This window comes from Apium graveolens, chromosome 5 (assembly GCF_009905375.1).
Source record: "Apium graveolens cultivar Ventura chromosome 5, ASM990537v1, whole genome shotgun sequence".
In the NCBI taxonomy this organism is placed as follows: Eukaryota; Viridiplantae; Streptophyta; class Magnoliopsida; order Apiales; family Apiaceae; genus Apium; species Apium graveolens.
In genome coordinates, this window is record NC_133651.1 from 97,060,572 (window position 1) to 97,073,067 (window position 12,496).

Here is a 12,496-nt window from a genome sequence, read left to right on the forward strand (position 1 = left end):
GCCGATGTTTATGGTATCCATTGTATTTCCCTTATCTCAAGTTCATTCTTGGGACACTATTTGAGACTAAATTTGTCTCCCTTAAACACGGGTGTATCCATTGGTGCACAATCTTTCATGCCATACCTTTCCAGGACCTCTTCGATATAGTTCTTTTGTGACAATCCAAGAATACCTCGAGAGCGATCTCGATGTATTGGAATTCCTAAAATAAAAGAGGCGTTACCAAGATCCTTCATCTCAAATTAATTAGTGAGAAATTTCTTGGTATCGTGCAATAAGCCTATATCATTAGTAGCAAGTAAGATGTCATCAATGTATAAGAGAAGAAAGATAAATTTGCTCCCACTGAACTTTTGATATACACAATGTTCCACCAAGTTCACTTTGAAACAATAAGATGTGATTACATGATGAAATTTGTTATACCATTTACGAGAAGCCTGCCTGAGACCATAGATGGACTTCTTTAATTTGTAAACCACGGTCTTTGGATCTCCAATGACAAAGTTTTTTGGTTGCACCATATAAATTGTCTCGCCAATGTTTCCATTGAGAAACGCCTTCTTTACGTCCATTTGATGTAGCTCTAGATCATGATGAGCCACAAGTGCCATAAAAATTCTAAATGAGTCTTTCGTGGAAACCGGAGAGAAAGTCTCATTGTAGTCGATACCTTTCTTTTGAGTGAATCCTTTAGCGACTAGACGAGCCTTATATCTTTCGATGTTACCACTTGAATCCCTTTTGGTTTTAAATACCCATTTGCAACCAATAGGTTTTGAGCCTTTAGGCAACTCGACAAGATCCCAAACGTCATTGTCTTTCATAGATTGCATCTCTTCATTCATGGCATCAATCCACCTTTGAGAGTTAGGACTCTGCATGGCTTGTTGAAGATTTACAGGATCATCTTCCCAATGCCAATTCCATCTTCATGTTCTTGTAGAAAAATAACATAATCATCTGGAATTGCGCTCTTTCGCTCTCTAGTGGATCTCCTTAGTGGCACTTCTTGTGATTCATGAGGTTGTTGAGTTTACTCAATTGGTTCCTCACGGGGAACTTCAGTGGTGTCTTGAACTGGAGGGCCTTGAACAATGATAGGTATCATAATCTAATCATTGCTCTCGGCAGAGTCATAAATAGGATCATACTATCTTCTTCAAATACAATACTTTTACCTAAATTTTCCCTCCCAAAATCAACATCCTCAAAAAATCTTGCATTATCAGTCTCAAAGAAGGATCTAGTAGCAGGATCATAAAATTTAAATCCGCGAGTACGTTCCGGATACCAAACAAAATAGCAACTGACCGTCCTAGAGTCCAGTTTCTTTTCATTTGGCCTATACGGCCTTACCTCAGCTGGACAACCCCAAACATGTAAATGCTTAATACTAAGTGTTTTCTTAGTCCAAAGTTTGTAAGGAGTTTCTGATAAGGGAAGGTGGAGGTTGGTTAAAGATGATGTTATGCGGCATTCAGAACCAGTCTTGAAGTTTTGTTTTTCGCGGGTATCGCCACGCGTCTTAACCCCGTAAGCCAAGAGGTGTGGTGAAGTACGTGCCGAGCGGGCGAAATTTTTGCTTTCTAGGATCGATCCCTTATTTGATCAAACCGCTCCTGGTATTAGTCATTAATGGTCGGCTTAATTAGTACCCTTTCGGTACCAACTTATTTCTTGAACAAGTCCTAGTGGCAGGGCTCCTCACACGGTTAGTCTCCCTGACCCGTAGCGTAGAAAATGGAGTGGAAACATGAGTTAGCTTTTCAAATATCTATAGAAGGAGCGCTGTGAGCTTCTCTAGAGAAGATGAGAAGCTAAAAATTAAAGTGTTCGCAACACATACCGAAAGGGTACTAATTAAGCCGATGTTGCTGCCAAATGGGCTTGTAGGAACATGATTTTTGGATGCTGGGAGATGGACAGACCAGACTGCATAAGTGGATTTTATATCCACTTGGAACGCTTTATTACAAGCTTAAATTGGTGTTTTGAACTCAAGTTGTTGGTATTTTGATATATTTTTGTGTTATTGCATTTCAAGTATCAGTTAAATGAAGAAAGGAGCTTTTAAAAGAAATATGATGAAAAGTGATCAGATTTGGAATCCAAGGCCATTGTCAAGTTGTAGAGAATCTTGTTAGCTTTGCGTGGGCAGTTGAATCGCCTAATTCTGACGAGTAGAACTCAAGTTATGGCCAAAATAAGATTCATCAGAATTTTCGAGAAGCCGCCCACGCGGCCGCATGCGAGGTGCACGCGACCGCATGCCGACACGTGGCTGCGTCAGACCCGCACGCGACCGCATGCTGATGCGCGGCTGATTTCACTGAAAAAGCCTTTTTTGAGTGGAATTTGATAATTTTAAGGGTACAAGTCTACTAGGGGCTTATACATACTTAAAAAAAGGGTTTTCATCATCCAGGAAGATTGGGAGATCAAGGAGAAGACCTAGAAGCACAAAACAACTCCGAAAAAGAAGATCATATTTTCTACTTGTGATTCTTTGAAAATAGTTGTAACTTTGGATGCTCGTTTTCATTCTTGTTGAACCTAGACCTTTTTTTATTCGTACTTTGATTATTATTCAGTTTTTTAAGACCTTGTTTTATACCCTGCTTTCATTGGAACCCATGATGACGATGAGTTCAATTATGGGCTAATCGTTATCATGGGATTCTAGCGGATTTACTTATGGATTTCAATAATTAATTTGTTTCGATATCTTGGTGTGTGGTGATTGATTGATATCTTAGTATTGGCTGTGCTTATTCGTCTTATGTGCGTAGCTAACATATAAGATAGCATGTTAATCTCTATTAAAGCGATAGTGAATATAGAGGTTTAGAACTTGTCGTGCTATCATAGGTTCATGTATTTGTTATGCATGATTCGTAGATAATTTTAACCATCTTACTTGACCAATGTAATCACAATAGATAACTTGCGCATTAAACCGTTATGTTTTCAATTCTTATAGACATATAAGGACTAAGAATAATTGGTGTCTATTCAACTTCTATCTCTTTTGTGGATGCTTGGTAGTAGGGTATTCGTACAATGAAAGTTGGCGTTTACTAGTTTCGTGTTATCTGATTAGTGTCATCACCATCACATGCTAAGGTTAAGAACAATGACTTGGAATGAAGTAGTAATGAAGTTAGAATCCCATGTTTGTCATATATAGTAATTCAACCTCAATTCTCTTAGTTAATGTTAATTAGTATAATCTCTTAATTTAATAAAAACTCAATTTGTTATTTGTCTTATCATTGAGCGATAACCATACATTGTTGCATAGGTACATAAATTGAACTTAACCTAAACCAGTCTCTGTGGGAACGAATCTGATTTATATCTTATACTACTTGCGAACACGTATACTTGCATGAATTTTAGCGCGTGTTTTCGCCCTAACAAGTTTTTGGCTCCGCTGCCGGGGACTCGGTGTTAATTTTTAGTTTATGTGCTTGTCATCAGTGGTCGTTAAAGTTCACTGACTCGGATTCTTTTACTTTCATGGCTTATTTGTTTGTGTTTCAGGTACTCATTACAATGGGAGATCCAGCAGCATGAACGAAAGCCTTGATGGATTTTTCTCAACCCAAGAACAATGACATTCAATCTAGCATTGTCCGACCATCTATAACAGCTAATACCTTTGAGATCAAGCCTGGCATAATTCAATGGGTGCAGAATTTAATCCAGTTTGGGGGTTCTCCAACTGAAGATCCCAATATGCACATTAGGGATTTCATTGAGATCTGCGATACCTTCAAGTTCAACGGTATTTCTGAAGATGCTGTGAAGCTGAGACTGTTCCCATTCTCTCTAAGGGACAAGACTAAGAGTTGGTTACACTCTCTACCAGCTGGTTCGATTACTACTTGGGAAGATCTTGCTCAGAAGTTTCTTACTAAATTCTTCCCTATGGCGAAGACAGCTGCACTCAGGAATGCTATTACTAAATTTACGCAACAAACGGGAGAATCGCTATGTGAAGCTTGGGAGCGCTACAAGGAGATGCTTAGGAAGTGTCCTCATTATGGAATGCCTGATTGGATGATCATCAATTGTTTTTATAATGGGTTGGGAGCACAGTCCAGACCCATGCTCGATGCAACATCAGGCGAAGCATTATGGGTGAAGAGCTATGGGGAAGCTTATGATCTAATTGAACTGATGGCTGCTAATGAATATCAGTATCCAGCCCAGAGATTGCCACAGAGCAAGGTAGCAGGAGTTCTTGAGGTGGATACAGCTATGGCTATCATTACTCAACTAAAGGAATTGTCTATGAAGATTGATTCTCTGGCTAACTAGGGTGTTAATCAGATAATCGGTGTTTGTGAGCTATGTGCAGGTTCGCATGCAATAGAGCAATGCAGTATATCTAGTGAACGAGCTCAGTTTGTGAGCAACTTTCAGAGATCGCAGCAACCAGTTCCAGACACTTATCATCCTGACAACTGGAATCATCCTAACTTCAAATGGAGCAACAATCAGAATGCAATACAACAGCCGTTTCGGTAGTTTGGAGAAAAAATAATTCGACCCTCCTGGTTTTCAGCAACAATTTGCACCAAGACAACAACTCCAACTTCAACAACAAACTCATGATGCAAGTCTATTTTCGAATGAAAAATCTGAATTGGAGGAGTTGAGGCTTATGTGCAAAAACCAGGCTCTTATATGCCAAAGCCAGGCTGTTTCTATCCAGAATCTGGAGAACAAGATAGGACAAATTGCTAACGCCTTATTGAATCAACTACCAGAAACGCTTTCTAGTGATACAGGAGTTTCAGGAAAGAGGGAAGCAGAAGAGCAGGTTAAGGCAATTACATTAAGGTTTGGGAATGGTGCAAGCCCTGAAAAATCTCAAGTTCCAGAATCTGAAGTTTTGGCTATAGAAGATGTGCAGAAGGAAGCAGTAGTGGAATCAAGGAAGAAAACTGTGGAACACACTCCTCATGAGGGTAATACAGCGAAGAAACAGGTCTATCCTCCACCTCCTTTTCCTAAAAGGTTGTAGAAGCTGAAATTGGATAAGCAATTTGCTAAGTTTCTGGAGGTGTTCAAGAAACTTCATATCAACATACCTTTCGCTGAAGCTCTTGAATAGATGCCTAGCTACGTGAGGTTTATGAAAGGTATTCTCTCTCAAAAAGTGAAGCTCGATGCCTTAGAGACCGTTGCTCTTACGGAGGAATGCAGTGTTGTGCTGCAACAAAAGTTACCTCCAAAGCTTAAAGATCCTGAAAGCTTCACTATTCCTTGCACCATCGGAAACTTGTCGTTCGACAAGTGTTTATATGATTTAGGAGCTAGCATCAATCTGATTCCCTTATCTATATTCAAGAAGCTTGGTCTGCCTGATCCGAAACCAACATACATGTCATTGCAACTAGCTGACCGTTCCATCGCTTATCCATGAGGTATAGTGGAGGATGTATTGGTTAAGGTGGATAAACTCATCTTCCCTGCTGACTTTGTAATTCTTCACTTTGAGGAGGATAAGAAGATTCCCATTATCTTGGGGAGACCATTCTTTGCTACTGGCCGAACTATGATTAATGTACAAAAAGGAGAGTTTATGATGAAGGTTCATGATCAGAAGGTCACTTTTAATGTGTTCAAGGCAATAAAGTTACCCACAGCTAAAGAGGAGTGCTTTAAAGTAAAGTGGGTAGACTCTGTCGTGAATTCGGAACTTGAGCAGTTACCAAAGTCAGAGACCTTAGAGAGGTCCTTAATGGGGAAATCAGTTATTGATGACAAGGAAGGAGCAGAGCAATTGCAGGATTTGAATGCACCTCCGTGGATGAGGAAGTTGGATATGCCATTCGATTCTCTTGGGTTAGTAAAGCTGAAAATTTCTCAGGAGCGTTTTGAACCATTTATTCAAGAAGCTCCCACACTTGAGCTCAACCGAATACCAGATCACTTGAGTTATTCATTCTTAGGTAAACCCCATGATAAGGGGTTGAAATATATTTTTGATAATGTAGAGAGTGGATGGACGGATATTCCCGTGCGTACAGAGGGTTCTTCTCATGTGCAACAGGTAGTTGATAGGACTTGTGTTGGTGATGCACAGTATAGAAGATTGACTAGGCGTATGGAGGCCATGCATGTCATCCACCGATATTTTGCTGAAGATTTGACACACACTTTCGGTACTGTTGTTTGAGACACTGGTGGCGAGGTTGATTGGCCACCTGATCCTCCACCCGACGAGGGTGATTCTTCCGACGACTAGGTATGCCTAAAATCCTTATTATTACCTTCAATGAGGACATTGAAAATTTTAAGTTTGGGGGTGATGATGTAAGGGTTAGTAGTGTGTGTGTGTCCATATAGATTCATATAGATTCATATTGCATGTTTAGTTGTAGTTCATTCATATTTTTGCATGATTGTTCATTTAGGACATATTTTTTTGTTTTTATGTGATTTTATATAGTTTCATTTGCATGCATATGTAGCATAATTCCTTAAGATGAACTATGATATTTGATAAGTTGATGTTGATTTGAGTGTGGTGATGACGAATAGAGGGATGTTTAAGTCCTAATGAATTGATTTGCATGCCAGAAACAAATATTTTCACAAAGTCTTATAGGGTTGCTTTTGATCTAGATCAAGATCATACTTGTTTGTTGTTGAGATTTAATCACTTGGTTATATTTAGAATTTGTGATATTCTCGTAATAACGTAAAAACACTAATTTTTTTATCTAGAGAAAAACTTGGATTTTATTGCTAGTTGTTGTAAGGCTAAGCGTCAAATGGCTAGTAGCCAGCTCATATTTTTATGAGTAGTCTAGGGTTGAATGAGATGGAGTGAAACACACTCATTCAAAAATTATTGAAAAAAAAAGAAAAAAGAAAAAAGAGAAAAAAAGAAAAAAAAGTATGTGTTCATGCATAATTGATCAAGAGTGAGCTCTTTAATACTCGAGTTATTAAGCTAGGGGACTTTGTGCCTAGTGACCTAAGGCTTCTATAGTCCGGGATCCGCTAACCTAACGCTGGCTACATGGGTATTATTGCATAAGTCTTTTGGGACCTCATTCATTGCACGGTCAAATAAGCATCTTTGTTATGTGTTCAATAATAGTGTGAATCCGTGTATAACTCTAGCAGAAAGGAGGTGTTGTGAGTCATAATGCGTTTATTTTCTATTATGTTTATAAACTTTTGATTGTTTTGATGATAGATAAGTTATGGTTATTGATCTAGTATCGAAAGACATCTGTTAAGCATTCCACTCACGAACGTTTCTGGTTTGTAAGTTGGTTTGTGGGATTTATTCGAACTCTGTTTTAAGTCATTGCATTCTTAGAGGCATTGGCTTATTCTGAGGGGATCGATTGCATTATCATTTAGTTGCATTCACGCAGTTGCATTCATGTATTAGGTTTATTTTGTAGTTTTAAGTCTGTTTATGCTTGAGGACAAGCATCGATTCAAGTTTGGGGGTGTGATAAGTGGATTTTATATCCACTTGGAACGCTTTAGTACAAGTTTAAATTGGTGTTTTGGACTCAAGTTGTTGGTATTTTGATGTATTTTTATGTTATTGCATTTAAGTATTAGTTAAATGAAGAAATGATCTTTTAAAGGAAATATGATGAAAAATGATCAGATTTGGAAGTCATGGCCATTGTCAAGTTGTAGAGAATCTCGTTAGCTTCGCGTGCGCAGTTGAATCACCTAATTCTGACGAGTAGAACTCAAGTAATGGCCAAAATAAGTTTCATCAGAATTTTCCAGAAGTCGCCCACTTGGCCGCATCAGAAGTGCACGCGACCGCATGCCAACACGTGGCCGCGTCAGACCCGCACGCGACCACATGCTGATGCGCGCCTGATTTCGCTGAAAAAGCCTTTTTTGAGTGGAATTTGATAATTTTAAGGGTACAGGTCCACTAGGGGCTTATATATACTTAAAAAATGGGTTTTCATCATCCGGGAATATTGGGAGATCAAGGAGAAGACCTAGAAGCACAAAACAACTCCGAAAAAGAAGATCTTATTTTCTACTTGTGATTCTTTGAAAATAGTTGTAACTTTGGATGCTCATTTTCATTCTTGTTGAACCTAGACCTTTTTTTATTCGTACTTTGATTATTATTCAGTTTATTAAGACCTTGTTTTATACCTTGCTTTCATTGGAACCCATGATGACGATTAGTTCAATTATGGGCTAATTATTATCATGGGATTCTAGCGGATTTACTTATGGATTTCAATAATTAATTTATTTCGATATCTTGGTGTGTAGTGATTGATTGATATCCTAGTATCGGTTGTGCTTATTCGTCTTATGTGCGTAGCTAACATATAAGATAGCATGTTAATCTCTATTGAAGCGACAGTGAATATAGAGGTTTAGAACTTGCCATGCTAGCATAGGTTCATGTATTTGTTATGCATGATTCGTAGGTAATTTTAACAATCTTATTTGCCCTATGTAATCACAATAGATAACTTGCGCATTAAACCGTTATGTTTTCAATTCTTATAGACATATAAGGACTAAGCATAATTGGTGTCTATTCAACTTCTATCTTTTTTGTGGATGCTTGGTAGTAGGGTATTCGTACAATGAAAGTTGGCGTTTACTAGTTTCGTATTATCTGATTAGTGTCATCACCATCACATGCTAAGTTAAGAATAATGACTTGGAATGAAGTAGTAATGAAGTTAGAATCCCATGTTTGTCATATATAGTAATTTAACCTCAATTCTCTTAGTTAATGTTATTTAGTATAATATCTTAGTTTAATAAAAACCCAATTTGTTATTTGTCTTAGCATTGAGCGATAACCATACCTTGTTGCATAGGTGCATAAATTGAACTTAACCTAAACCAGTCTCTGTGGGAATGAATATGATTTATATCTTATACTACTTGTGAACGCATATACTTGCGTGAATTTTAGCGCGTGTTTTTGCCCTAACAGTTTCGGAAACTGCTTTAGTTGGAACCCGATTAAGGATATAAATTGCAGTCTTTAGTGCATCTCCCCAAAGTGATTTAGGCATGGAAGAATGACTTATTATACTTCTCACCATATATTTAAGAGTACGGTTTCGCCTCTTAGCAACACCATTCATATTTGGTTTTCCTGGCATAGTGTACTGAGGGACAATTCCACACTCCTTTAGGAAGTTAGCAAAGGGTCCTGGACGTTGCTCACCTGATCCATCATATATACCGTAGTATTCACCACCACGATCAGATCTGACAGCTTTAATACTACTGCTTAGCTGAAGTTCAACTTCAGCCTTATACTCTTTAAATACGTCCAGAGCTTGTGACTTCTCATGTATCAAGTATAGGTAACCATACCTAGAGTAATCATATATGAACGTGATAAAATACCGTTGACCGTTCCAAGAGGCCGTAGGGAATGGTCCACATATATCGGTATGAATCAGTTCCAAGACACTTGTAGCTCTATTGGAACCTAACTTTCTCGAGTTTGTTTGTTTTCCCTTAATGCATTTAACACAGACTTGAAAGTCACTTAAATCTAAGGGATCAAGAATTCTATCATTCACAAGCCTCCGAATTCTCTGTTTAGAGATATGACCTAATCGCATATGCCACAACATAGCATAATTCTTAGTTAACTTACGCTTTGTACCTCTTGCACTTGAGTGCAAAATTTCATTATTAAAAGTAACAGTATCAAGCATATAAAGATTATCAATCAAAGAACCGGTGGCAACCACATTTGAATTTAAAGAGAAACCCACTTTATTATTTCCAAAAGAACAAGTGTAGCCATATTTGTCCAAACAGGAAATAGAAATAAGATTCCGTCTCAAAGACGATGCAACAAATGTTTCAAATAAATCCAAATAAACACCAATTTTTAATAATAATCTAAATGTTCCAACAGCTTCAACTGAAACTTTATTTCCGTCGCCCACATAAATGAATCTTTCGGCATCAATTGGAGGTCGGCTCCACAGGCAACCCTGTATAGATACACTTATGTGAGTAATAGCACCAGAATCTATCCACCAAGTATCCTTAGGTACAGAAGCCAAATTAACTTTAGAACAAATAAAGACAGAAGTCTTACCCTTCTTCACATGCCAAGTAGCATATTTGAAACACTCTTTCTTCATGTGTCCAGCCTTCTTACAAACGTAGCAGGTTGTTACCTTATCCTGCCTCTCTTGCAACTGATGCTTGGGTTTTCCATTTGCAATATCCTTACCTCTCTTTATTTTCTTATCATGAGAGCTTGATGCCAAGTGAGCACTCTCAGTTTTCTCTTGTAAAACCCTCTCTTCCTCTTGCACACAGTGTAAAATGAGCTCATTAAGAGTCCATTTTTCCTTTTGAGTATTATAACTCACCACAAAGTGTCCGAACTAAGGAGGCAGAGAAATAAGAACCAAGTGAACAAGTAACTCATCCGAAAGTTCTAACTTGAGTTCCTTGAGTTTGCCAGCAATATTAGACATCCCAATAATGTACTCCCTTATGTTCCCCTTTCCTTTATACTACATGGTCACGAGTTTTGACAGAAGATTACTCTTTTCCGCTTTCTCATTCTTAGCAAAATATTGCTCAATCTCGGAGAGGAACTTCTTGGCACTTGCACTCTCAACAATAGAGCCCCGAAAGCCAGTTGGAATCGTTCGCTTCATGATCGCCAGACACATGCAATTAGAGCGTTCCCATTTCTCAATTTGATCCATTTTAGGATCATCCGTATTGGGAACTGGTTGCTCTTTCCTTAGCGCAAGGTCAAGATCCATACACCCAAGAACGATTTCAACATTATCTTTCCACGTGACATAGTTTGTCCCATTCAACATTGGAATCATGCTCAATTGAGCGGAAGCAGAATTAACAGAAGCAGTAACTATAATAGAAAACAAATAGACAACATAATGCTCAAAAATAGTATATACAATAATGTGATAAATTTAAATATTGGCAACACCATCACAAGATTCCTAGCGCAACATTAAATTTTAGTCTTTGGAAAGAAAATTTGATTTGCAATTGGTACTCTCCACACAATAATCAAGTATTAACAATTAATTTCTGTCAAATAATATGTTTTTCTTTTGACCGACTTATTATTCACATGAAAAACTTAATATTGTTATATACTTATTATCACAAGAATATTTTAATTTTGGTCAAATATTACCTTCCTTTGGGCCGATAAAATTTACATAAAATTAAATATTCTATCGTCATAATAATATTTTTAAATTAATTAATCTACACAAAAGAGGTCACTTTGGTGGCATATTGTTTCAATCATTCAACTTAAAAATATTCGACCACTTAAATAAATAAGTTAATAATAATTTTCCAACTATTAAATTTAACTCACAAATATAATATATTCTTTACTTTCTAGCTTACTAACCGAATTATGTACTCGTTCAGTCATATAATACATCTAAATTACCGCAACTAACCGGAATATAATATCATCCTATTATAAACAAAACTCGGCAATAACATGTATTGGTAAATTATAGACTATAATAACTATGTAATATGAAACTAAGGAATATTGATACATCGGTTCACATGATTAACAAGAGTAAATTAGCCAAGTAAATAAATTAAACTAATGAGCCAAATACATATCAAGACCAAACTTGTTACCTGACTTGCGTCAAGTACCAAAACAATGTCTCTGAATCGAGCATAGAAAATAAAATTGTTCAGATTACCTTGGAAATCAATAACCGAATAAAATTTAAAAAGAATTACGAATCAATTTCGCATAAATAAATTCTCAGTATTCAAATATGAAGTGGCTCTGATGCCAATTGATAGAATCTGGAAATTCTATAAACATATAATTCTCTAAGATAGAGACAAGGACCGTAATCATCATATCTAATTATCGAGATTAAAACCGAAGACGGAAGCGTACCTGAATCCATAAGGCTATAATTATAACAATATCTGAATCTGAATAATATTCTTGATTATTGTCTTCCTCAACCAAGTACTCCTTAGGGTTTTCTCAATGGCTCTCTCTGATGGGTAGAAGATAAACAGTTACGTATATTTGATATATTGGGGACTATAATCCTTTTGTATACCACCTAATTAAACCTCCCATTATAATTTAATTGGGCCTGGTATTAGGTATCCACTTATTAGGTCCATACCATAAATTAAAATCTAATTGGGTTTCTTATTTGATCACTTAATTTAACCCAATATGTTAGTCCCTAACAGTGCAACAAGAATATCAGAAGGGGGTTGAATGGAATTCTTGAACCTTTTTCAAAAAGATATAAAATGTTCTATCTTAATAATATATAAGTGTTTAATTTGCAAAGTGCGGAATAAGAAGTTAGTAAAATCAAAACACAAGTAATTAAAAACACAAGTCTTTAAAAGCTTTCTGGTGGATTTGAATGTATCCACCAGAGATATATATTATATCAAAAGAACTATGTGTAGCAAGATTAGCTCACAGCTGCTT

At 37.0% G+C, this 12,496-nt stretch overlaps 1 non-coding gene across 1 annotated transcript; it reads right to left on the reverse strand.

The window, feature by feature from the left end:
• Positions 1-3,951: 3,951 nt before the first annotated feature.
• On the reverse strand, positions 3,952-4,058 carry LOC141662674 (small nucleolar RNA R71). Its single transcript, XR_012550776.1, has one exon. It is a non-coding gene; the product is annotated as a small nucleolar RNA R71 (small nucleolar RNA).
• Between the last annotated feature and the right edge of the window lie 8,438 nt (positions 4,059-12,496).